This window comes from Dipodomys spectabilis, unplaced genomic scaffold, assembly GCF_019054845.1.
Source record: "Dipodomys spectabilis isolate Male_0828 unplaced genomic scaffold, ASM1905484v1 ptg000301l, whole genome shotgun sequence".
Lineage (NCBI taxonomy): Eukaryota > Metazoa > Chordata > Mammalia > Rodentia > Heteromyidae > Dipodomys > Dipodomys spectabilis.
In genome coordinates, this window is record NW_024870978.1 from 10670410 (window position 1) to 10695008 (window position 24599).

The following is a 24599-nucleotide window of genomic DNA, read 5'->3' on the forward strand; positions in this document are numbered from 1 at the left end:
AAGGCAGCCATTGAGGGTATGCGGTCAGGGCTGATGCTGATGATTTTCAACTATTTGTCTCCAGCTTGTATCTCAGCTTCAGAGTCCAAATTTACAAAACTTCTGAAACCCAACTGCTACAAACATTGGCATAAGGAAAATATCCAAGTCCTAGCACTCCTAATCCCTGACTATGTTGACATTGAATAAATTACTTCTCCAAGTTCCAGGCAATGCTCACGCAAGAACAGGAACAATAACAATGCCATCAACATAAATGTTTTAATTATGAAATGAGGTTGTTTATGTTAAGCAGTAAGAGGAGTGCCTATTACACTGAAAGCAGTAAATACTCACTGAGGATCTGTCAATGTTGATGACACAAACCAATTTCTTTTCTTACTTTTTAAAAATTAGAAACTCACCATTTATTAATCCCAAATGAAATAATGTCTCTGGTCACCATCTTTGAGATTTGCATATGCCATTAAGAGAGAGGTTTATGAGGAAACTTTAAAGTTGGTAAAATGATGGCACTGACATCACCCAAATCTACAGGTCTATACTAATATCTCACCACAAACTAATTTCCTCTTACACATTCCATGTCTTTGTTAATAGCAATTCCATCTATCACTTGCATCAGAAAGTTTAAAATGCTCCCAGAATCGTTCTCACTTTCAACATGAGGCACCACATCCTACCAACTCCGACTCCCACATACTTCTTAAAATTGTCATTTCCTCTACATCCTTCTTTTTCTGCCTAATGCCAGCCCTCAGAATGCCTTGCTTAGATTAGAATGCTTTGGAGGGTTATAGTATCTGATACAAAATAATCACTAAATAAATGTTTGAATGAATAAATATCATCAAATCATTTCTAATACAGCAAATGATACCATACTACTCTAGCTGCTTGAAGTTGCCCTAGATTTCACATTTTAACCTCTACCCTTTAACTTCTACCTTCAAATATACCTTGATTCCGAGTGGCTTTTAACACCACTCCTCATCTGTCCACCTAGACTTTGTTCCTCTTGACTTTTAAGGTGCCAAAGCATTTATTAGTCTCACTATTGAAAGGCCACCAATGAAAAATCTTCACATCTGCCTCAGAGGACCACGTGGAGGCAAGCAGGCACAGCAGAAAGGTTATTACAAAGTTCATTAGATGAGCCATATTTCCTCCAAGAGGGAACACATGGCACCTGTCCAAATGCAGGTAGCAGGAGGTTCTGGGGCAGGAAGTGAGGTAGGTGGGAGATCAGGTGGGTCCTGGAAGAGAGAGAGAGGGAGGGGCCAGCTGTATGGCGGGAACTCCAGGGCTGGGAGGAGCTCAGGTCTGGGTGGAGCTGAGAACAAAAGGTGAGCAACATGCTTACAACTAGGCCTTTCTATGTTATCTTTCTGTGCTCTCTATTGACTTTTCTAACCTTATTGTTTCACCTGTCCATTCCCTCACCTTGTTTTGGTCATATTCACCTCTGTGACATACTACCAACAAACAAAACCCTCAGTCTTTGCAATTGTAGTTTTCCTGCTTGGACCACTCTTTCTCTGGGTCTTCACCAAGCTGTGAATTTACAGTAGTTTATCTTATTTTTTATGGGTCTTTGGATTAGAACTCATGGCCTGGGAGCATTTGTACTCCAAACTACCTTGCTACCACTTGAGCTACAGTGCCACTTCCAGTTTTTTGGTGTTCAATTGGAGATAGGCGTTCCATGGACTTTCTTGCCTAGGTTGGCTTCAAACCATGATCCTCAGATCTCAGCCTTTTGAATAGCTAGGATTACAGGCATTAGCCACAAGTGCCCAGCCATAGTTCAAAGTTTTAATTTCCCACAATTACCTCCTTCTCTGTATTTTTACATCTTACTGCCTTTCTCCATCTTAGAATGTAAGTTTCTTAACATAGAATTTATGGCTTCTCTTGATTGTCATCTAGATCTTAAGACCAAAGTTAACATATAGCAGCACCTCAATAAATATTTGTTAATAAATATTTATTGATTACTGTTTAAAATGAGCACTCAATGAGATGTACGAGACGTTATAAAAAATGTACTTTACAATTTTGGGGGGAATGGGAGGGCAGGAATTTTAAGGGGCAACAAAGGAGGAGGCAACAATGCTTGACAAGAATATACTCTCATTACCTTGCTCATGTAATATCAATATCAATAGGAAAACATCAATTGTCTTTTATAGGTCAGAATAGGAAATGAACCTGGAGAATTAGAAAACTGATTAATATGATAGTTCCACCTTGCTCCTTTTTTGAAAATTGCTTTATTGGATTTGAGGTCAAGATGGCAGAGGAGAAGCTGGAGGCTAAAGAAGCTCTCACATAGAAAGCAGTTTTAGAGTTCCAGTGAACAGTCCTAAGCCAGAGAATCACACCAAGTGTGCCATCACAGGACAGAGAGTTAGGCCAGAGAGGGAAAATCCAGGCAAGGAGACAGATCTGAGCTCTTGCAAGAAGCCGCTGCCACCCAGAGGCAGCAGTGGCAGTGGTGGCCGAACCCGCCATACCTGAATCACACAGAGTCCCGGACGAAGGAGCCAGATACAGAGGGCGAGCAGATTCCACTCTATAGAAGCAAGAACCGACAAGGAGTAGACATCTTCATCCTGCAATTCACAGACCAGAGACGACCCAGGAACCAAGACTCTGCGGGAGTAGAAGCCTGACGTCCTCACTCTTTCTCAGGGAGCAGAGGAGAGAAGGCCACCCCTCCACCCCCAGTACCGGAGATCTCCATCTTGGATACTGACAAAGCTCAGCGGAGCTGCTAGCTCCAACTCAGGCCTTGGAAGTAAACTAGAGTCATTTAGCAGGTCACAAGAACCTAAACTGACCTGCCAGACTCAGCTCCACCCAGGAAAATCTCAACCAGCTCGGGCACCAGCCCTAGGACTGGCTTTCTTCACTGGGTAATCAGAGCCAGAGGCTGCCCCTCCCTTTAGCAGCCTTGACAATCAATTGAAATTCAGTAAACAGAAACCCTGAGAATGGCTCCAGGCTTGACTCTGTGAGTTTCTCACAAACTAGCCCCTGGGAAAAGCTACTGTTTGCTGAAAGGCTTCAATTCGACCCAGAACCTAACCTCATCACAGCATCTCCAAACTTGAGGAAAAAGCCATCTCCCTCTATTATGTTACTCAAAACAGATCTACCTCCCATTGAACTAACCTGGGAGGAGGATAGCAAAATCCTGGGTAAAGCAGAGCATGTTTTCTGCCTGTTCGAACAAACTGACTTAAGAAACCAATCAAGCCACAGGACCATAAGCAGACCAGAGACTCCAACAAGAGGCTGTTGACGGCCACAAGGGAGATACAGGACTTTTCTGAACGCTCCCTTAAAAATCAAAGAATTTTTCTTCTTCTTTTTTTTTTGTACCTTTTATAAAAAAATTTTTTTCTTTTCTAAAACTTTTTTTAATTTTAAATTTTTACCATTTTTGAAAAAAAATATTTTCTAGCAACTTGTTTTTCTTCTTATAATTGTTATTTTAGGGGTACGTATGTGTGTGCGTTTTTCTTTCCTTTTTTTTCTTTCTTTTTTTTAAAAAAATTCTTTTGGTTTTTTGTTAAGCTCTACTTAACTTCTGATCTTTTTTTCTTTCTTTCTTACCCTTTTCACCTTTTCTTCTCTTGCATTCTTCTTTATGTGACTTAATTTTTGTTCCGCACATCCTCAGATAAACACATAGTTGACTATTAGACCCTATCCACCAGGGTGTATACACTTAATCCATAAATTTATTACTCAATTCAAATCCTCTGAGACTAAAATTTCTTAATAGCAGTACTACCTCCTTATACTGATATAATATTTTAAGTATTTTTATTTTTAAATTTTTCAAATCTCTTTATATCCCCCTCCCTTCTCTCATTATATTCACATTCTTCTCTGCATAGTTTGTTTTCTTTTCTGCATAATATTTTTAATTTTTACCTTTCTATTTTTTCTGGTCTCTATTTTTTTCCCTTTCTCTTTCTTCTTCTTTTCTCTCTCTCTGCTTTCATCCTATCCAACCTTTTTCCTGCTTTGAGATTAGGACTTAGTTAATTCTCCCTGTGCCTTCTGACAGCATTCTCTTCCTATTTTTTACCCACATCTCTCCCTAACCCTAATAATTTCTGGTTTTCCAAATTCTTCTTTGAGGTTCGGAGCCCATTAATATATAGTTGTTTGATGTTGAATAGATGTATCTGTTGAACTAGACTGTATCTGCAGATTATTGATTGTGCAAATTCAGATTTTGGTTGATGCTTGCCTTAAGTTAGTGTTCTAGCACAAAACTGGTGTTATTTTCATCCCAAATGGGCAGAGTAAGCCGTGAAAACACAAGAAAAATGGCAACTCCGGGTATCACAATTCCCACTCATGATTATCAGGGGACAGAACACATAATGAATAATCCAGAGAAGAGTTCCCAAATAGCTCTACAAACACTGTTGGAAAACATGATGAATAAAAAGATTGAAAACATACAAAGGACTCTGTATGATTGTGATAGGGAGAGAGATGAGGCAAACAAAAGGTCAATGCAGGAAAAGATTGAAAACCTACATAGGACTCTGTATGAGCATGAGAGGGAGAGAGAAGGGGAAATCCACAGGTTTATACAGGAATATCATGAGTGTGAGGAAACTACTCAAAAACTGATACAGGACTTGTGTGAGCAGCTTGAGAATACTCAAAGAGAAAGGCAGGAATACATGAACATGCTGAAAACACTCAAAGAATACTACAGGAATGGCATGAATGGGAGGAAGCTAAGCAAAGAGAAATACAGGAATTGAGAGAGCAGGATGAGAATGCACAAATATCACTAAAGGCATTCATGGGATCCATTAACAAAGAGCTGAAGGAAGTCAGGGAGACCACAAAGGGAATGCTGAATGGAACCCAACAGAAGGAATGGGAGTCCAAGGAAAACATAACCAATCAACTAAGTGATTTGAGAATAAACACTGAGCACCAAATTAAGGAAGTAAAGAAGTTCATACAAGATCTAAAACAAAGCTTCAACAAATTATTTGAAGCCATCAAAGCTGACAAATTAGAAGGAAAAGAACAAAAAACAAAGTAGAGAGTCTTGACAGCAGGTTAATCCATGCAGAAGAACGAATCTCGGGAATTGAAGACACTCTCGATATTATAGAGAAAGAACATACAACCATCCAAGACTAGTCCAATTAATATGATAGATCTATCCAAAACTTGGAAGTCTCAGAAGGCCTAATCTACGGATAATTGTGTAGAGGAGGACTTAGAAACAGAAGTTAATGGGCTAGACAATTTGTTTAACAGCATCCTATCAGAAAACGTCCCAAATATGCAAAAAGATAGGCCTATTCACATACAAGAAGCTTTTAGAACTCCAGATAGACCAGACCCGAACAGGACATCCCACCATCACATTAAAATCCACACAGAGACAACTAAGACCAAGGAAAAGATCCTTAAAGCTGTCAAGGAGAAAAGATTAATCACCTATAAAGGGAAAACAATTAGAATCACCTCAGATTTCTCAGCAGAGACAATCAAACAAGAAGAGCCTGGAATGATGTATGCCATGCCTTAAAAACAAACAACTATCAACCAAGAATACTGTAACCAGCTAAACTCTCCTTCATAACTGGAGGCCAAATAAAAACCTTCCATAGCAAAGAAAAATTGAAAAAGTACATCTCCACCAAACCAGCCCTACAAAAGATACTTAAAGATGTCCTACACATAGAAAACCAAGAAGACCACAATAAAGGCCAAGAAACTGCACTCAAACTGTGAATCCAAGAACCATAGGAAGAACCCAGTTATCACAGCCACCAAGAAGGTGTATAACATGGCAGGAACTCACAAATACCTCTCAGCCCCATCTGTTAACATTAACGGACTTAACTCTCCAATTAAGTGACATAGACTGTCTAGTTGGATTAAAAAAAAATCCTTCTATCTGCTGCTTTCAGGAGTCACATCTTGCCGTAAAACAAACACATTTTCAAGGTGAAAGGCTGGAACAAAATCTATGAAGCAAACAGCCCCCATAAACAGGCGGGAGTTGCAATCTTAATATCACATAAAATTGACTTCAAATTAAAATTTGTGAGAAGAGATAAAGAAGGTCTCTACATACTAATTAAGGGCTCTCTCCTTCAGTAGGATATTACAATTCTAAATATCCATTCGGCAAACAACGGAGCACACAAATTTATCCAAGAAACACTACTTTCCCTCAAATCCCTCACACATCCAAAGACATGAATTGTTGGGGATTTTAACACAACACTCTCCCCACCTGATAAATCAACACGGCAAAAACTCAACAGAGAAACCGCAGATCTAAACACCTGCATAGATCAACTAGATTTAACAAACATCTACCAAACATTTGACCCAATAGCATCAGAATACACGTACTTCTCAGCAGCACATGCAACATTTTCTAAAATAGACCACATTTCAGGCCACAAAGCAAGCTTTTCCAAATACAGAAACATTGAAGTTATACCTTGCATTCCCTCTGACCACAAGGGAATAAAATTAGATCTCAACACCAAAAGCCACCAAGGAAATTCCGGTAACATATGGAGGCTGAACAACACACTGCTGAATCACGAATGGGTCATGGAAGAGATTAGAAAGGAAATTCAAATGTTCATGCTATTCAACAAAAATGAACACACAAATTACTAGCTCCTCTGGGACACAGCAAAGGCAGTACTCAGAGGCAAGTTTATAGCTCTGAGCTCCTACATCAACAAATTGGAGAGATTTGAAACCAACAATTTAATGACACATCTAAACCTCCTTGAAAAAGAGCAGCAAAATAAACCCCAATCCAGTAGACGGAAAGAAATAATTACAATTAAATCAGAATTAAATGAATTACATTCCAAAAAACTATAGAAAGAATCAACAAAACAAAGAGTTGGTTCTTCGAAAAAATTAACAAAATTGACAGACCCTTAGCAAATCTCATCAGAAAAAGAAGAGAACACACACAAATAAATAAACTCAGATATGAGAAGGGAAACATCACCACGGAAACAACCAAGATTCAGAACATTATAAGGGAATACTTCTCAAAACTTTATGCTAATAAGTTTGTGAACTTGGCAGAATTGGACCTTTTTCTAGCAAATATTGACATGCCAAAACTAAACTAAGATGAGTTAAACCATCTTAACAGGCCCATATCAAGCATTGAAATAGAAACAGCAATAAGAGCCCTTCCATCTAAGAAAAGTCCAGGACCAGATTGTTTTACAGCGGAATTCAACAGGGCCTTCAAAGCAGAGCTCACGCCAATACTTCTCCAACTCTTCAATGAAATCACAAGAGAAAGATCACTACCGAAAACATTCTATGAAGCCATCATAACCCTCATCCCAAAACCAGGCAGAGACTCATCAAAGAAAGAGAACTATAGACCTATTTCTTTGATGAACGTTGATGCAAAACTTCTCCACGAAATTTGGCCAATCGACTTCAACAATTCATCCAAAAAATCATACACCATGATCAAATAGGGGTGATCATAGGGGATGCAAAGCTGGTTCAATATACGCAAATCAATGAATATTATTCATCACATCAAGAGGAGCAAGGATAAGAACCACATGGTTATCTCAATAGATGCACAAAAAGCATTCAACAAGATCCAACACCCCTTTATGATGAATGTTTTGGAAAAATTAGCAATCCATAGAACATTCCTCAATACAATAAAGTCTGTATATTAAAAACGTACAGCCGGCATTATACTTAATGGTGATAAACTAAAGCCATTTCCTCTTAACTCAGGAAAAAGACAAGGATGTCCACTCTCTCCACTTCTCTTCAATCTAGTATTAGGATGCCTAGCTACAGCAATAAGACAAGATGCAAATAAAAAGGAGATCCAAATAGGGAAAGAAGAAATAAAATTCTCCCTCTTTGCAGATGGCATGATCTTGTATTTAAAGGATCCCATAGACTTTACTCCCAAATTTCTCAAGCTGATTCAAAACTTTGGCAAATTAGCAGGGTATAAAATTAACCCCCAAAATCAATGGCTTTTCTGTATGCCAACAATGAGAAAAGTGTGGCTGAAATTAGGAGAGCAACTCCATTTGTAATAGCCCCACAAAAAATAAAATACCTTGACCGACAAAAAAAACAAAACAAAACAAAAACATAAAATACCTACGAATTAGCTTAACCAAAGAAATGAAGGACTTCTATGATGAAAACTATTAAAACTTGAAAAAGGAAAACAAACAGAACTTAGAAAATGGCAAAACCTCCCATGCTCCTGGATTGGAAAGTTTAACATCGTGAAAATGGCAATACTTCCCAAGGCTATCTACAAATTCAATGTGATACCTATCAAAATTCCAACCTCATTCTTCAAGGAAAAAGAAGAGGCAATCCAAACTTCATATGGAACAATAAAAGACCCCGAATAGCAAAAACACTCCTTAACGGAAAGAACTCTGCGGGAGGAATATCAATACCAAATTTCAAACTCTACTATAAAGCCATAGTAATCAAAACAGCTTGGTACCGGCACAAGAACAGACCTCAGGACCAATGGAATAAATTGAAAACCCAGAAATGAACCTACTGACCTATAGCCATCTAATCTTTGATAAGGGAGCTAAAAATATAGAATGGAAGAAAGACAGCCTCTTCAGTAAATGATGCTGGAAAAATTGGTTAACTACATGTAGAAAACTAAAGCTAGACCCTTATATGTCACCCTGCACCACAATCAACTCCAAATGGATCAAAGACCTCAGAGTCAAAGCAGACACTCTGAAAACATTACAGGCTGGAATAGGAGAAACCCTAGGTCTCCTTGGCGCAGGTCGAAATATTCTTAATAGAGACCCGGAACCACAACAAATCAAAGAATGGTTGGACAAGTGGGAATAATTTCCAGAGCATCTTTCAGCCCCTAAACCAGAATCATCTGTCAATTACACCCCCACCCCTTTCATCTAATTTCAACTCAGTCATCAAAGTAGTTAAACTGGGAATGCTCTATTTCATGAAGGTGGTAATGTATTGAGAGATGAAAGAATATTCAATATATATTATGTTAAATGGTTCTTTGTCTACTAAGTGATTTGAATAACAGAAGGTGGTCTTTGAATTCACCATTGTTATTTGATTTTTTTTCCCCTTAAGTTTGCTGCTGGACATTTTATCCCAGCAAACATATAGCAATTTGCTTTACCTTAGGAAATTTTCGTATTTCTTTAACTATCCTGCATTTTATTGGCAATAAAGGAATTTTCTTTTTTTTTTAAACTGAAAACAGAGGAAACTCTTTATTGAATATTTAGCAACCTCCACAAGAAAGAATGTTCTCACCACCAAAAATAGGATCAATGTATGAAGTCATAGATATCCTAAAGATTGTATTCCTACATTCTTCAGAGCTTTTTTTAATCATAAGAGTACACTAAATTTTGTCAAAGGCTTTTTTTTTTTCTGTAACAACTGAAATGATCATAGGATTTGAGTTTTGATTCTGTTTAGATGGTAAATTACAATTAAAATTACATATGATAAATTACAATTCAAACCATGCTTGCACTCCTGGAATGAAGCCAACTTGATCCAAAAGTGAGAGAATTTTTGTTTTTGTATATTTTTTGTTTGCGTTTTGTTTTTGTTTTTTATTTTTCCAGCACTGGAACTTGAACTCGCCTTTTGCTCTCACTCAGCTTTTTCGTTCCTGGATGACCTTCCACCACTGGACTCACACTGCTAGTTCAGCTTGGTTGCTGGTTAATTGGAGGTAAAATCTTACTCTTCTGCCTAGCTTTAAACTATGATCCTTAGATCTCAGCTTCCTGAGTGGCAGAATTATAACTGTGAGCTACTGATACTCAACTGATCTATTAATATGTTGATGAGTTCTGTTTGTAAGTATTTGTTTAGAATATTTGGACCTATCTTCAGTACAGAAAGTGGTCTATAAGTTTATTTCTTCTAGTCACCCTATCTGGCTTTGGAATTAGTATAATATGGGTTCCATAGAATGAGTTTGGTAGTTTTTCTTTTTTCATCTATTTCACCAGTAGGTACAGGAGTACTAATGGTAATTCTTTAGAAGTCTGGTAGATTTTGGCAGTAAATCCATCAGTTCTTGGGCTTTTCTTTGTTAGACTGCTTATTAAGGCTTTAAATTAATCATTTGTTTTAAGTCTATTTAAGTGGTTACTTCCTATTGGCTCAATTTTGGTAGGTCAATGTATCTAGAAATGTACCCATATTTTAGGTTTTCCAATTTGCTTGAATATCGATTTTTCAAAGAATTCCTTCATGATTGTATTAATTTCATTGGTATTTTTGTGTTGTGTATGTTTTTATCACTACTTTTATTTATTTGGATTTTTCTTTCCTTTTAGTCAAATTAGGTAAGGACTTATCTTTTATAGCTTTTCAAACAACTTTTTTTTTAATTGTGAACATACTGTACAGACGGGTTACAATTACATGGAGAAGATAATGAGTACATTTCTTATCAAGCATTGCAGCCTCCTTCTTTGTTTAACCTTCACATCCCTTTCCAGCCTCACCCCGCCCCTCCACCCAATTCTCCCCACCACGAACAAAGTTGTTAAATTCATTTTAGACATGACAACTTGTACTTCTCATTGTTGCAACGGGTCCATCTGTATCCTTAAACAACTTGTTTTTCCCCTTCCCTTCCACAAATTATACCGACATCAAATATACTGAAAGCAGGGGTGATACTGTGGGGGAGGACATACAAAGCAACAAAGAGATAATCTTATAAATGCGTTAGAAACAAACGCATGAAATAAAAAAATTGAAATACATATCTAAGGGTTCATTTTCCTAACATCACATTATCTGACCTTTTTTGCTTGACTCATACATATACTAGATATTGCAAATAAGGGAAACCATTTGACCTATGTTTCTTTGGGCTTGGCTTACTTCACTTAATATAATTTTTTCAAAGCCTTTCCATTTCCTAACAAATGGGGCAATGTCATTCTTTCTGATGGAGGCATAGAATTCCATTGTGTATATATACCACAATTTCTTGATTCATTCATCTACTGAGGGACATCTGGGTTGGTTTCAGATCTTAGCTATGGTAAATAATGCTGCAATAAACATAGTTGTGCTGGTAGCTTTAGTGTGGCCTTGTTTGTAAACATTTGGGTAAAGGCCCAAAAGTGGGATTGCTGGGTCATAGGGGAGTTCTATATGAAGTCTTTTCAGGAACCTCCTTACTGCTTTCCAAAGTGGCTGAAAAAGTTTACACTCCCACCAACAATGAAGTAAGGTTCCCATCTGTCAACATCCCCTCCAGCATCTGTTGTTATTAGAGTTCTTGATTTTTGCCATTCTACCTGGGGTGAGGTGGTATCTCAATGTTGTTTTGATTTGCATTTCTTTTATAGCTAGGGAGGTTAAGCATTTCTTCATGTGTCTATTGGCCATCCTTCTTTCTTCTTCAGAGAAGTTTCTCTTCAAGTCTTTAGCCCACTTATTTATTGGGCAGTTGTTTCTTTGAGGATTTGTTGTTGGGGGATTTAATTTATTGAGTTCCAAGTATATTTTAGATATGAGACCCTTGTCCGTTGTATGGCTAGTGAAGATCTTCTCCCATTCTGTGGGCTTTCTATTGATCTTGCTAGCTATCCTTTGCCATGCAGATGCTCTGCAACTTCTTAGTTACTATAATTTATTCCTTCCATCTGGAGTTATTCCTTCTCTTCTGCCACAACTGTTAATTAGCCTCTGCCTTTTTGGTGCCACGACTGAGCAAAACAAATTCCAAATCTTACTTGGACTGCACTTCTCTTGTGATTAGCAATGACCATTCAAATGCATGGAATCTTTGAATTTCCAGTATTAATCTTCACCTGATATCTAAGCACATTCCTGGCATTAATTTCCGTGACCTAATGAACAAAACTTTTTTTTTTCAACATAGTATCCTAATATAGGTAAAGTACATGTATTAGAGACTATTGTCAGGTATCAGTATGGAAGGAGCAATTATATGTTCTAAGTATGGGTTCTTTATTGTGCATTCACTAATATTTTTTGTGAGTCCTGGGGCTTAAACTCAGGACTAAGGAATTATTCCTGGGCATATTTTTTCTCAAGACTAATGCTCTACCACTTGAGGCACAGAACCACTTCCAGTGTTTCTTTTTCTGTTTATGTGGTACTGAGGAATTGAACCCAGGGTTTCGTGCATGCTAGGCAATCAGTGTACCATGAAGCCACATTCCCAGAGCCCTAAAAGAATTTCTTAAGATGGCATTACATTTTCATTCTGTAACTATGTATCATAATTTTGGCCAGGTGCTAGAAAATGATGTAGAAAACAATACTAGTCCAAGAAGGCTGGAAATACTATACATCACTAGGGAAGTACAGTGTTAAGACTTGCAGGACTCTTAGGACTCCTAGGGTTCATAGAACACTATCCTTGAGCTGAAGAGCTGACATGCCATGCCCAGGCCCAGAATTCAGGCCCCACAACCGACCCAAAATGGCCATATTTTCATACCATTCCATGGATAAATGTCTATTAGCACATAGTTTTAGAACTCTCCCTCTGATTTGAATATTGCCTATACTTCAATCTACGGTTGATTATTTTTCTGCTCTATCTTCCTTATGGAATTTCTTACATATCTGAAAACAAAATAAAATATTTTGCCTACTACTAAGCTACATGTATCTACTTATATAGGTTGTTCTATATACTATGATTCTGTTACTAAGCATGTGATTTTAGCTCTCAAGTTTTTTCAGCTTTAACATGAGAGGACAGAGCCTGTGACATGTCAACACCTCTAGTAATTATGATTAAAAGGATAACTAAAGCTAAAATGTACAGATGCAAGCACAAACCATCTATAATTCTTGTAGTAACACCTAGAACTAAGTACATAGAGATTCTCAGAAAAATTTTTCCACCAAACAAAGATGTCATCTTTTATATTTGCAGCTAGAGAATGCAAAGTATCCTTCTGTGCTCGTTAATAGTTCTTTCCTAGATCAGACTTGGCAGATTGGTCTTTAATGGCACATAGTTAAGAGTTTCTGGTGACAAATAATGAAGCAAGGTAACCGTGAATGCCTACAGACAATTATCCTGGGCTCATGACTTTTTATCTTCCATGGTGCCCTGAAAAAGGACTGTGTAGCTGCAGAATTGAGAACAAATTGAAGAACAAAAAAAGAAACAAAATACAATTCCATCTGTCAAACTGATGATGGATACTGTCCTAACCTGCCGAAAAAAAATGAAGTGCTTATTCTATGCACTACTGATGCCTTTATTTATGCAAATATGACAGATGGAAAGATCATTATGCACCTTTTATTTAAGAAACTCATGCAACTGTACAGTTTGTGCCAAGTGTAATCCGTCACATGAAAGAATCTACAAGTATACCTCTACCTTTTTTTATACCTTACTAGATCCTAATTATATTTCATAAATGGAGAGTCAAATATGGAAAATAGAAAATATGTATGACTGTAAATTAGAATGTAGAAACGGAGCCTTTTTCTGTGCCTGTTCTAAGGCTTGAATTCAGGTCCTGGACTGTGTCCTGAAATTTTTTTACTCAAGGTTAGCATTCTAACATTTGAATCACAGGTCCAGTTCTGGGGGGTTTAGTGGTTAATTGGAGATAAGAATCTCACAGTGTTTGCTTCTTCAGACTGGTTACAAACTGCAATCCTTAGATCTCAGCCACCTGAGTAGCTAGGAATTCAAGTCTGAGACACCTAACCCTGCTTAGGCAGCCATTTTCAAATGGCACAGTAATTTTCTAGCAAGCAACCCACAGCAAGAGCACAATGAAGATAATACCACTGTTACAGGATTCCTGATCCCTGATGTCCCAGAGAGGAGGTCTCCAAAAGGGAAGACTCATCTGCCTGCATACTGAGTTCCTTATGTTGTCTCGGAAAAGAATTTGAGGATACAAAATAAAGGCCAAGAACGTTTATTAGTGAAGCAGAGTGAAGCAAAGATAAAAAGATAGTGCGCAACACAGACATGTGTATGGGAATATCTGACCATAAACACTTCATGATGTTAAAGCATTCAGCATACCTGTGCTCAAAGGGAGGTTGAGAGTGATCAAATGTACCAAATCTGAGAACAGAGTTAATCACATAAGGTACACTTTCATCAATTAGGCTGAGAGGCTTCTAGACTGAACTATTTGTTCAATTTTCGTCATTGATGTCTGGTAAGCCCTTAAAAGAAAGGATGAATACCTATCTTAGGGTTCATTTCCCTAACATCAACTTATCTGACCTTTTCTGTTGACTCAGGCATATACCAGATATTGCAAATAAGGGAAACCATGGTACCTATATTTCTTTGGGTCTGGCTTACTTCACTTAATATAATTTTTTCCAAGCCTTTCCATTTCCTAACAAATGGGGCAGTGCCATTCTTTCTGATGGAGGCATAGAATTCCATTGTGTATATATACCACATTTTCTTGATCCATTCATCAATTGAGGGGCATTGGGTGGAGGGGGCAGGGAGAGGATGGGCAGGGATGGGAAGGGGAAAGAAAGGAGGAGGCTACAATGCTTGATAAGAAATGTACTCATTATCTTGCCCATGTAATTGTAACCCCTCTGTACAGTATTTTCACAATTAAAAAAAAAAAAGATGAATTTTGCCACATAGTCCAAGGTTTACCATAAGATAAATAAAACTTTTAAACACGTTTTTTTTTTTAATTTTTAGAAGTATTTTTATTATGAAAATACCATACAGAGGAGTTACAATTACTTGGGAAAGATAATGAGTACATTTCTTATCAAGCATTGTTGCTTCCTCCTTTGTTTTCCCTTGCAAACCCTTCCCATATTCCTCCCTTCCCCCCCACATCCACATCCCACCTCCCACCCCTGTTCAAAGTTGTAAAGTTCTTATCAAGAAAAGTTATTTTTCTCAAGTGTTTGTTTTTTCCAGGATGTCTCTGTTTTTTAATTGTGAAAATACCATACACAGGGGTTAAAATTATTATGAGCAAGGTAATGAGTATATTTCTTTTTTGGGGGGGAGGGGTTCGGTCATGGGGCCTGAACTCTGGGTCTGGGCGCTCTCCCTCAGCTCTTCACCTCAAGGCTAGTGAGCTACCACTTGGGCCACAGTGCCACTTCAAGCTTTTTCTTTTTGCTTATGTGGTGCTGAAGAATCGAACCCAGGACCTCATGCATGCAACGCAAGCGCTCTACCTCTGAGCCACCTTCCCAGCCTGGAAATGAGTATATTTCTAATCAAGCATTGTTTCCTTCTCCTTTGTTTCCCCTTACCATCCATGTCTTCCCACACCTACCCACCCCATCCCACCCCCGCGCCAAAGTTGTAAAGTTCGTTTTTTGACATAGTACCTTGTAATCCCATTGTTGCAATGGGTCCACCTGTATCCCTATTTAAAGACAAGACATAAACCATGCTCATTCACTTTACTAATATAATGTGAAACATCTTATAACAGGATGAGTCTCTTTAAGATATTGTTGTTCAATTTTCAGATCACTCTTTATATTGGACAAGCAGGCTAAGTCAGAGGAAGAGATCTACACTTTTCCTTTATTCTTTTTCTTTTAACTAATACTGCAGCTTATAATAGAAGGTAGGCCTTAAAGATAAAGCTTTTGTGCTTGTAATAGAATTATTAATAAAGTGCCTCTGAATTCCATGATGCTTGTTCCCATCCCTCTTTCCCTGATTTATGTCACCTCACCTTGTAGAGGTAGTATTTCAAAGGTGTGAAATATTTTTCTATAGTCGTAATTTCATCAAGATCTCCAGGAAATAAAAAACAGAATAATTGCTGTTTTCCTGAAGCATGCCTATCTTGGCTTATAGGGGCTTATCTGATTCTGATTGTTTTCTCTGTCCCTACTGGTAGTTCCTTGAGGTACAACTGTTTCCTATCATGTACTTTGGTATCTCACTTGCCCTGATACTTTAGAACATTTCCTTTGGTGTTCACACATTGGGGCAGGTCTTCTGCTCATCTCTCCAACACTCTGTTGTCATCTTTTTTCTAGAGAGGAGACGAGTGCCTGGCAGCTCTGCAGATATATAATCTCAGGACAGTTAGTAAGTAGTTGGAAGTGTCTTCTCTTTTTGACTCCATGACTGCCTCTCAGTCCATGCCTTCACCACCATGAAGTTATTTACATGTGCTCAGACATAGTTTCCATACTCTTCTATTCCTCTACCTCTTGATTCATCCTGTTCATTCTTGTCAGATGGATTTTAAAACACAGTTCTTGACATAGTCCTCCTATTTAAGATCTTTAGTGAGTCAACTTCATTTAAAGTTTTAATCTTTCTTTTCTTCTCCCTCTGCTAAACAATATATACCCTCATCTAATCATCAAGAGTCTGTCATTTCCTAGTTTTTCTCTTCTCATCTTTTTTTGTGCATCTGCATTTACCTGCCTTGAGCATCTTCCAAACCATCTAAACTTCTTTGAAACCTACTTCTTATTCAATTGATAAAATATAGGATTCAAAGAAGTGTGACTACTCCAAACTATTTACCTTCCATTCAGTTATGAAACATGGCCATGTGTAAAGTTATAAAAATAGCAACTTAGACTGCAAATACTAAGTGAATGTCTTTGATAAAGTTGTAAAAGTTTAGATTTTGAGATTCTGAGAGGTAAAATAAGGTAGCATGAAGAACACAAGGATTAGTCTTGGGTATATTTCAACTCTGGGCCTGACTTCTTTATGCCATTGAATATATTACCTAACTCCTGAAACCTTATGCATTGATAAAATTTAGATGGATATTGTAAAACTAGTATCATGAATTAAAAGTTTCCATAAATTAAAGCTATTAATATATTTAATTTACTTGACTTTTTCAATGTTAAACATAGTGACTGTTAAATAATTGGCATTTAATAAACCTTAATGCAATCAACTGACTACATTCTCATTTAACTCTAGCCATTGCACCTACAGATATTAGATAATAAATCATCTGGATTTAACTAGGTTAAATGTGCAGAACTTATTACTACAAAATCATTTAAACTTATGTTTTTCATCAATAAACTTGTCTCAGTTATAAACATGTATATTTCAGTTGAGTTTACTTTTACACAGGTTGGATGGTTGAAATGCCTTTTGACAACCAAATGAAGACACCTGCGGAAACGGTGGCCTGAATACAATAAAAACAGGTGTCAACTGAATTTCATCAGAACAGCCTGTTGACACCAAAGAAATTTTTAGAGATAACAAAAACAAAGAGAGAAAGGGCCTTTCATTTTAGGGAGGTTAGTAGAGGAGACAGCATGACTAGGTCTTTATTTTGAACACTTATTTGTAATTCAGGGGATTGGAATAAGCTACAATTTCATATACAAAACAGAGCATCTTTTAAAAAATAAAACTAGCTAGATGAGGTTTCCCAGTAAAAATTCAAGCTTGATTCTTCCCTTCCTTTAATAAAGGGGAGATTATCATTGTTATGACAAAGTAGTCTAAAACTACCATTCCCTCCCTCATGTTGTATGATGTACCAAAATAAATTTATGGGGAACACTGGTTAACTGTGATGCTTGCTCCTTCATTGCCAGATTCCTTTGACGTTTCAAGAGTGGTGATGACCCTTCTAGGTACTCTCCATCAAGTTCTTTGTTTCCAAAGGTGCTTAATGAGATCAACAAAGCAGAAGTATCATATTCAAAAGTTGATGGTAAGAAGAAATTTGTATGAACTGGGAACAGATCCAAGTCATTTTACAAACAAGGTAGATTTACTCATTTCCTCATGCTCACAATCATAGAGAGTGATGACATTTGATATATTTTATCAAATGAAATGACACAAAGTAATAGGATTTCTGTATAAACAAATAGGACCCATTGTGTGCAAAGAAATTAATACCTAATGGAATTTCAAAATTGGTAGATCCTCTACTCCTCTGCATAAAGTTCCACCAAGTCTTCAAGACGCAACAGTGAAGGTCAAAGCAAATATATTGGGATATTATTGGGTACCTGGTAAACAGACATGCCTTAACTCTGACAAAGTGCATACGATGGTCATTAATGTGACCTTTCTGAACAACTACATAGACTATATGTTCCAGTTTGAGCCCATGGGTGGCACAATCATATCTGAGACTGAGAAGCTTGTCATCAATGTAAAACCACTCCTCATCTTCCACCAACATCAAAGGGGTGACCCTGGAACTATTTGTGTAGTTCTCTGATGTCTTCACGAGGAGGAGGATGGGCTTAAAGAGGGAAGCCAAAAAGATGATCATTTGTGTCCCTTCTCTGGTATTTCAGTGTTTCTGAAGAATGTGAACACTGAGAAATTTAACTTCACCAATGTCATCAACAAATGCCACTAGCTTCAACAAATACTTACACTTCTTGGTTATAGGTCATCATGATAATTTTGAAATCATAGAGTGACTCATCATCATAATCCATGCCACCCAGACCATAAATTCCCTTTCAGAAATTGTCACTTGTAACCTGTCGAGTTGCAACATATCCAATGCTTTTAGCTATAAATCTGACCTGTCATCACATTTGGTAGCTGTTTTCAGATGTCATCAAGAAGTATGGTGATCCACAAGAAAATGTGTTATATATACACAATGTAATTCCATGCCTCCATCAGAAAGAAAAATGACATTGCCCCATTTGTTAGGAAATGGAAAGACTTGGAAAAAAACATATTAAGTGAAGTAAACCAGGCCTAAATAAATATATGTCCCATGGTTTCCCTTATTTGCAATAACTAGTATATGTCTGAGACAAACAAAAACTATCAGATACGTTGATGTTAAGCTAAATGAACCCCAAGATAAGGATTCAAATTTTTTTTCTTTATTGCGATTGTTTGCAACATACTTATAAGATGATTCCTTTGTTGCTTTTTATATACCTTCCCCAGGGTATGATCCCTGCTTTCACTGTTTGATGTTGATATAATTGGTAGAGGGGAAAGGGAAAAACAAACTGTTTAAATAGGGTTACAAGTGTACCCATTACTACAATGAGATATACAAGATGTTACGTTGAAAAATAAACTTTACAATGTTGGTGGGGTGGGGTGTGGGGTGAGGGGGTGTGGGGGTGGATGGGTAGAGAGGGGAAGGGATGGTATGGGAAAACAAAGGAGGAGGCAATAATGCTGGATAAGAAATTGTAACCCCTCTGTACGATATTTTCACAATAATAATGATAATAAAAGTATGGTGATCCAAACATCCAGAGCTCCCCTAAAGGAATACTGAAAACCCAATTGTCTATTTTTTTTAACAATGATATCCACTCTCCAACTTGGATCTGAGAACCCATATCACCCTTAATAATTAACCATTTGTCAAGTTCATTTCTTGCTGCAAAATTAATTTAACTGAAAAACCAATATCTACCAGGATAGTAGATATTTTGATTCACATGGCCTCCAATGAGTAACCTTGTGACCCTACCCCACTCAAATAAAAGTGTTCAGATTTGGGGAATTTTCCTTGGAAGGGGAGACCTTAAATTGGGACAGATGATCTCCTCCTCTACTGTTTCCAGATCAGGTCCTTGAAGAAAAGGAGGAACTTTGGGAACTTTACCTTATATATGGTCAACAAATTTCACTATATCCAGAAACTGCTACTGAAACTTAGAAAAAAGCCATCTAAAAAGAACGCAAATTGGACTAGGAATCACAAAAAGTTCAGATTTGCGTTAACTATTTACTGGTCATTGGACTTCACATTTGCAACTCCTCTTAGCTTCTTAAATACTGTTCCCCATTACATTTTTTGCCCAACTATAGGGAAAAGACAATTTTATTCTCAAACTTAACTCTTTTGGACATCTGTGGGAATTTTTCTCAAAAATATGTAATACAGTCATCTGATACACATTGGTAAATCATCAAGTCCAACCACTTAAGGGATGAAACTTAGAAGGTTGTCCACCTTCAGATGTCAGTCATCATCCCTTCATTGTTAGAACATTTTCTAGAATGGTTCACAATCCTCAGAAAAAGTTTACTCCTACATTAAGTATTATAATAGGACATCACTCAGGAATTCAGATATTCCATATTTTCTCCAGATGTGCCACTTTTCTGCCAACCAAGGGTTTAACAACTTAGAAACTCATTGAACTTTGGGATTTTATTTTAAATTTTATTTTAATCTTTTAGTAGTACAAAGGAGTTGCCCTTTCAACAATGCTATTTGTGAATATAATGCAAAGTCAAGAATAAAAAAAATAAACTGTATTTAAGAGTGCTAAAATGAAATAGTCAGTATACTCAGTTAAGGGGTAAACTACAATAAAAACTGAACACAGGAAATTGACCATACTTAGGTAAGCTGTAGAGTTGGAAACTGACCATATTCAAAGAAAAAATAAAATAGAATCAAAATAATACTGCTGCTCAAAACACTACTAAGGTCTCTGTTTAACTCCTTCCCTAGAGATTTCTTTTAGTCCTTGCAATACACTCTGAGAGCATGTAATAGATCATTTATTTCAAAATAAAATGCCCTATTTTTGGAGTACTATCCCAAAATTTTTATTTTGCATGTAATAATCTATTGTCCTGGATAACAAAAATTTTATTGGGCAAGGATTATTTAAAGCTTTCCAACAGAAAGCAGTATAATGAAGCTTATCGAATTTCTTAGAAAAGTAGTAACTTTTACTTGAAGAGCTCTCTAAAATTGAGCCATATAAACTCGTACCAGTGATATAAAACAAGAATGATGGAAAATGATAAAAAGTGAAGGAGGCTCGAAATAATGGGCCAAGTAGCAATTTGATGTAAAAACAGAACAAAACCAAACAAAAACCCTGGTAAACCAGGTATCAGTAGCTCATATTTGTAATCCTTCCTATACAGGATTTACAGCATGGCAGTTTGAAGCCAATCTGAGCAGAAAAGTCTATGAGATTCCATCTCCAAAATAACTAGAAAACGTCGAACAGGTTCTTTCTGGAGGCTGAATGAAAATTGTTAGCTTATTTTTTCCAGCTTCTAGTGACTATTAAAATTTCTTTCTTTGTGGTATATTCTATCACTAAAGCATATCACCATAACTGCTTTCATCACATCACCTGCTTTTATTACATCACCCCCTCTTGAATGAAATATACCTTTGCTTTGGTGAATGGAAACTCTTTTGTAAAAATACTCCCAACACACCTTTTCCCTCATTTATCTTATTTTTACGTTATGTACTAAATTTGATTGCATTTAACCCAGCAGTTTATGTGTACAATGCATCTTAATCTGTGTCATCACTTCAACATCATCAAACACCTTTGGCCCACTCCTTCCTTTTCAATTCTCAATTCTGTGGTATATACAATTAATACTTGCCTGTATTCTATCCCTTCCCTCTCCATTCTTTTACTCCTCCACTTGACTACAATTGCCCCTCTTACAAGAATACATTTCCAGGCACTTATTTTGTTGGACTTTGACTTTTTAAAAACCTTTAGAGTTTTTTTTAAAGAATTATTTTATTTGCAGTCTCTATCATAGAGTCTAATAAACTTCAGTTAATTCATTTGTAACCCATGTCTCACCCACTGCTTATGCTCCAGAAAATTATAGGCAAATTGTAGCTACCACAAATGAAGGAAATATTGAAACTATATTTCTCTGTGTTTAGTTTGAGGACAGTCATGATTGTATCCATGAGGGATCTATTTGAATGATCCACTAGATGCCCTTCAGTAGATGAATGGATCAAGAAAATGTGGTACATATACACAATGGAATTCTATGCCTCCATCAGAAAGAATGACATCGCCCCATTTCTTAGGCAATGGAAAAACTTAAAAAATTATATTAAGTGAAGTAAGCCAGGCCCAAAGAAACACAGTCTCAAGATTCTTAATTAAATCTTCTCCGTCTCTACCACAAACATGCACAGCTACTAAGGATTAGAATGTAACTATTTCTTGGGAGACCATTGTTTAACCTACCATAATGATCCAGCAAAAATTAACTGTTTTGTGCATTCCTAAAGATAGCTAGCCTTGGAAAACTGTGGGTTATTTTTCAAATGTAAAATAAAGTGCTTTGCATTGTCAGAAATTTCCAAAAGTAGAGAGACTTCCTTAGATCTGTGAGAAGATAGCAAACTGGATTTTTTATGCCAGTCCTGGAAAATGAACTCAAGGCCTGGGCACTGACCCAGAGTTTTCTCAAGGCTAGTCCTCTACCACTTGAGAATAGCTCCACTTTCAGCCTTTTTTGGTTTAGTGAAAATAACAGTCTGACACACATTCCTAACCAGACTGGCTTCAGACTATGGAACCATGAAACCATGATTCTCAGATCTCAGTTTAAATGTTATTTCCAATAGAATTAGTTTTGATTAAAAAGAAAAACACCTTACAGGAGAGTTCCGGGAAGATGGCAGAGGACAAGCTGGAGTCTAAAAAAGCTCTCGCTTAGAAAACAGTTTTAGAGTTCCAGTGAACAGTCCTAAGCCAGAGAATCACACCAAGTGTGCCATCACAGGACAGAGAGTCAGGCCAGAGAGGGAAAATCCAGGCAAGGAGACAGATCTGAGCTCTTGCCAGCAGCTGCCACGGCGGCAGCAGCAATGGCGGCGGAGACCACAGGCGCCATACCTGAATCACAGAGAGTCTGAGACAAAGAGCCAGATGCATGGGCAAGCGGATTCTACTCAACAGCAGCAATAACCGACAAGGAGCGGACATCTTCATCCTGCAGTTTGCAGACCAGAGACGAACCAGGAACCAAGACTCGGCATGAGTAGAAGCCTGACGTCCTCACTCCTTGTCAGGGAGCAGAGGAGGGAAGGCCACCCCTCTACCCCCAGTACTGGAGATCTCCATCTTGGATACCGACAAAGTTTGGGGGAGCTGCTAGCTCCAACTCAAGCCTTGGAATAAAATGAGTCATTTAGCAGGTCACAACAACTGAACGGCGGCGTGACCTGCCAGACTCAGCTCCACCCAGGGAAAAGTCACCCAGCTTGGGCGCCAGCCCTAGGAGTAGCTTTCTTCACTGGGTAATAAGAGCCAGAGGCTGCCCCTCCCTTTAGCAGCATCGACAATCAATTGAAATTCAGTAAACAGAAACCTTGAGAATGGCTCCAGGCTGGGCTCTTTGAGTTTTTCACAAACTAGCCCCTGGGAAAATCTACTGTTTGTCGAAAGGCCTCAACTCTACCCAGAACCTAGCCTCATCACTGCATCTCCCTCTTTTGTGATACTCAAAGCAGATCTGCCTCCTATTGAACTAGCCTGGGAGGAGGATCATAAAATCCTAGGTAAAGCACAGCATTTTTCTGCCTGTTCGAACAAACTGACTTGAGAAACCAACCAAGCCATAGGACCACAAGCAGATCAGAGACTCCAATAAGACTGGTTACTGACACAAGTGAGATACAGGATTTTTCCCATCCTTCCCAAAAAAATGAAAGAACTTTTCTTCTTTCTTCTTCTTCTTCTTCTTCTTCTTCTTCTTCTTCTTCTTCTTCTTCTTCTTCTTCTTCTTCTTCTTCTTCTTCTTCTTCTTCTTCTTCTTCTTCTTCTTCTTCTTCTTCTTCTTCTTCTTCTTCTTCTTCTTCTTCTTCTTCTTCTTCTTCTTCTTCTTCTTCTTCTTCTTCTTCTTCTTCTTCTTTCTCCTTCTTCTCCTTCTTCTTCTCCTTCTTCTCCTTCTCCTTCTCCTTCTCCTTCTCCTTCTCCTTCTCCTTCTCCTTCTCCTTCTTCTCCTTCTTCTCCTTCTTCTCCTTCTTCTCCTTCTTCTCCTTCTTCTCCTTCTTCTTCTCCTTCTTCTCCTCCTCCTCCTTCTTCTCCTTCTTCTCCTCCTCCTCCTTCTTCTCCTTCTTCTTCTTCTTCTTCTTCTTCTTCTTCTTCTTCTTCTTCTTCTTCCTTCTTCTTCTTCTTCTTCTTCTTCTCCTTCTTCTTCTTCTCCTTCTTCTTCTTCTTCTTCTCCTTCTTCTTCTTCTTCTTCTTCTTCCTCTTCTTCTCCTTCTTCTTCTTCTTCTTCTCCTTCTTCTTCTTCTTCTTCTTCTTCTTCTTCTTCTTCTTCTTCTTCTTCTTCTTCTTCTTCTTCTTCTTCTTCTTCTTCTTCTTCTTCTTCTTCTTCTTCTTCTTCTTCTTCTTCTTCTTCTTCTTCGTCTTCTTCTTCTTCTTCTTCTTCTGTACCTTATATATATAAAAAAATTTTCTTTTCTAAAACTTTTTTTAATCTTTAATTTTTGCCTTTTTTGAAGAAAAATTGTTTTCCAGTAACTTAATTTTCCTCTTATAATTTTTGTTTTAGGGATACGAGGGTGTGCGTTTTTCTTTCTTTTTTTTTTCTTTCTCTTTTTTTTTCTTCAATTATTTTTTGTTTTTTGTTTAGCTCTACTGAAGTTCTGATCTTTTTTTCTTCCTTTCTTATCCTTTTCACCATTTCCTCTCTTTCGTTCTTCTTTAAGCAACTTAATTCTTGTCCTGCACATCCTCAGATAAACCCGTAGTTGTCTCTTAGACCGTATCCCACATTGTGTACACACTTAAGCCACAAATTTATTACTCAATTCAAAACCTCT

The 24599-nt window shown here is 37.5% G+C and overlaps 1 pseudogene; it reads right to left on the reverse strand.

Moving 5' to 3' along the window:
• LOC122127443 overlaps positions 1-22663 on the reverse strand; it is a 140653-nt pseudogene extending 117990 nt beyond the window's left edge.
• Positions 22664-24599: the final 1936 nt, after the last annotated feature.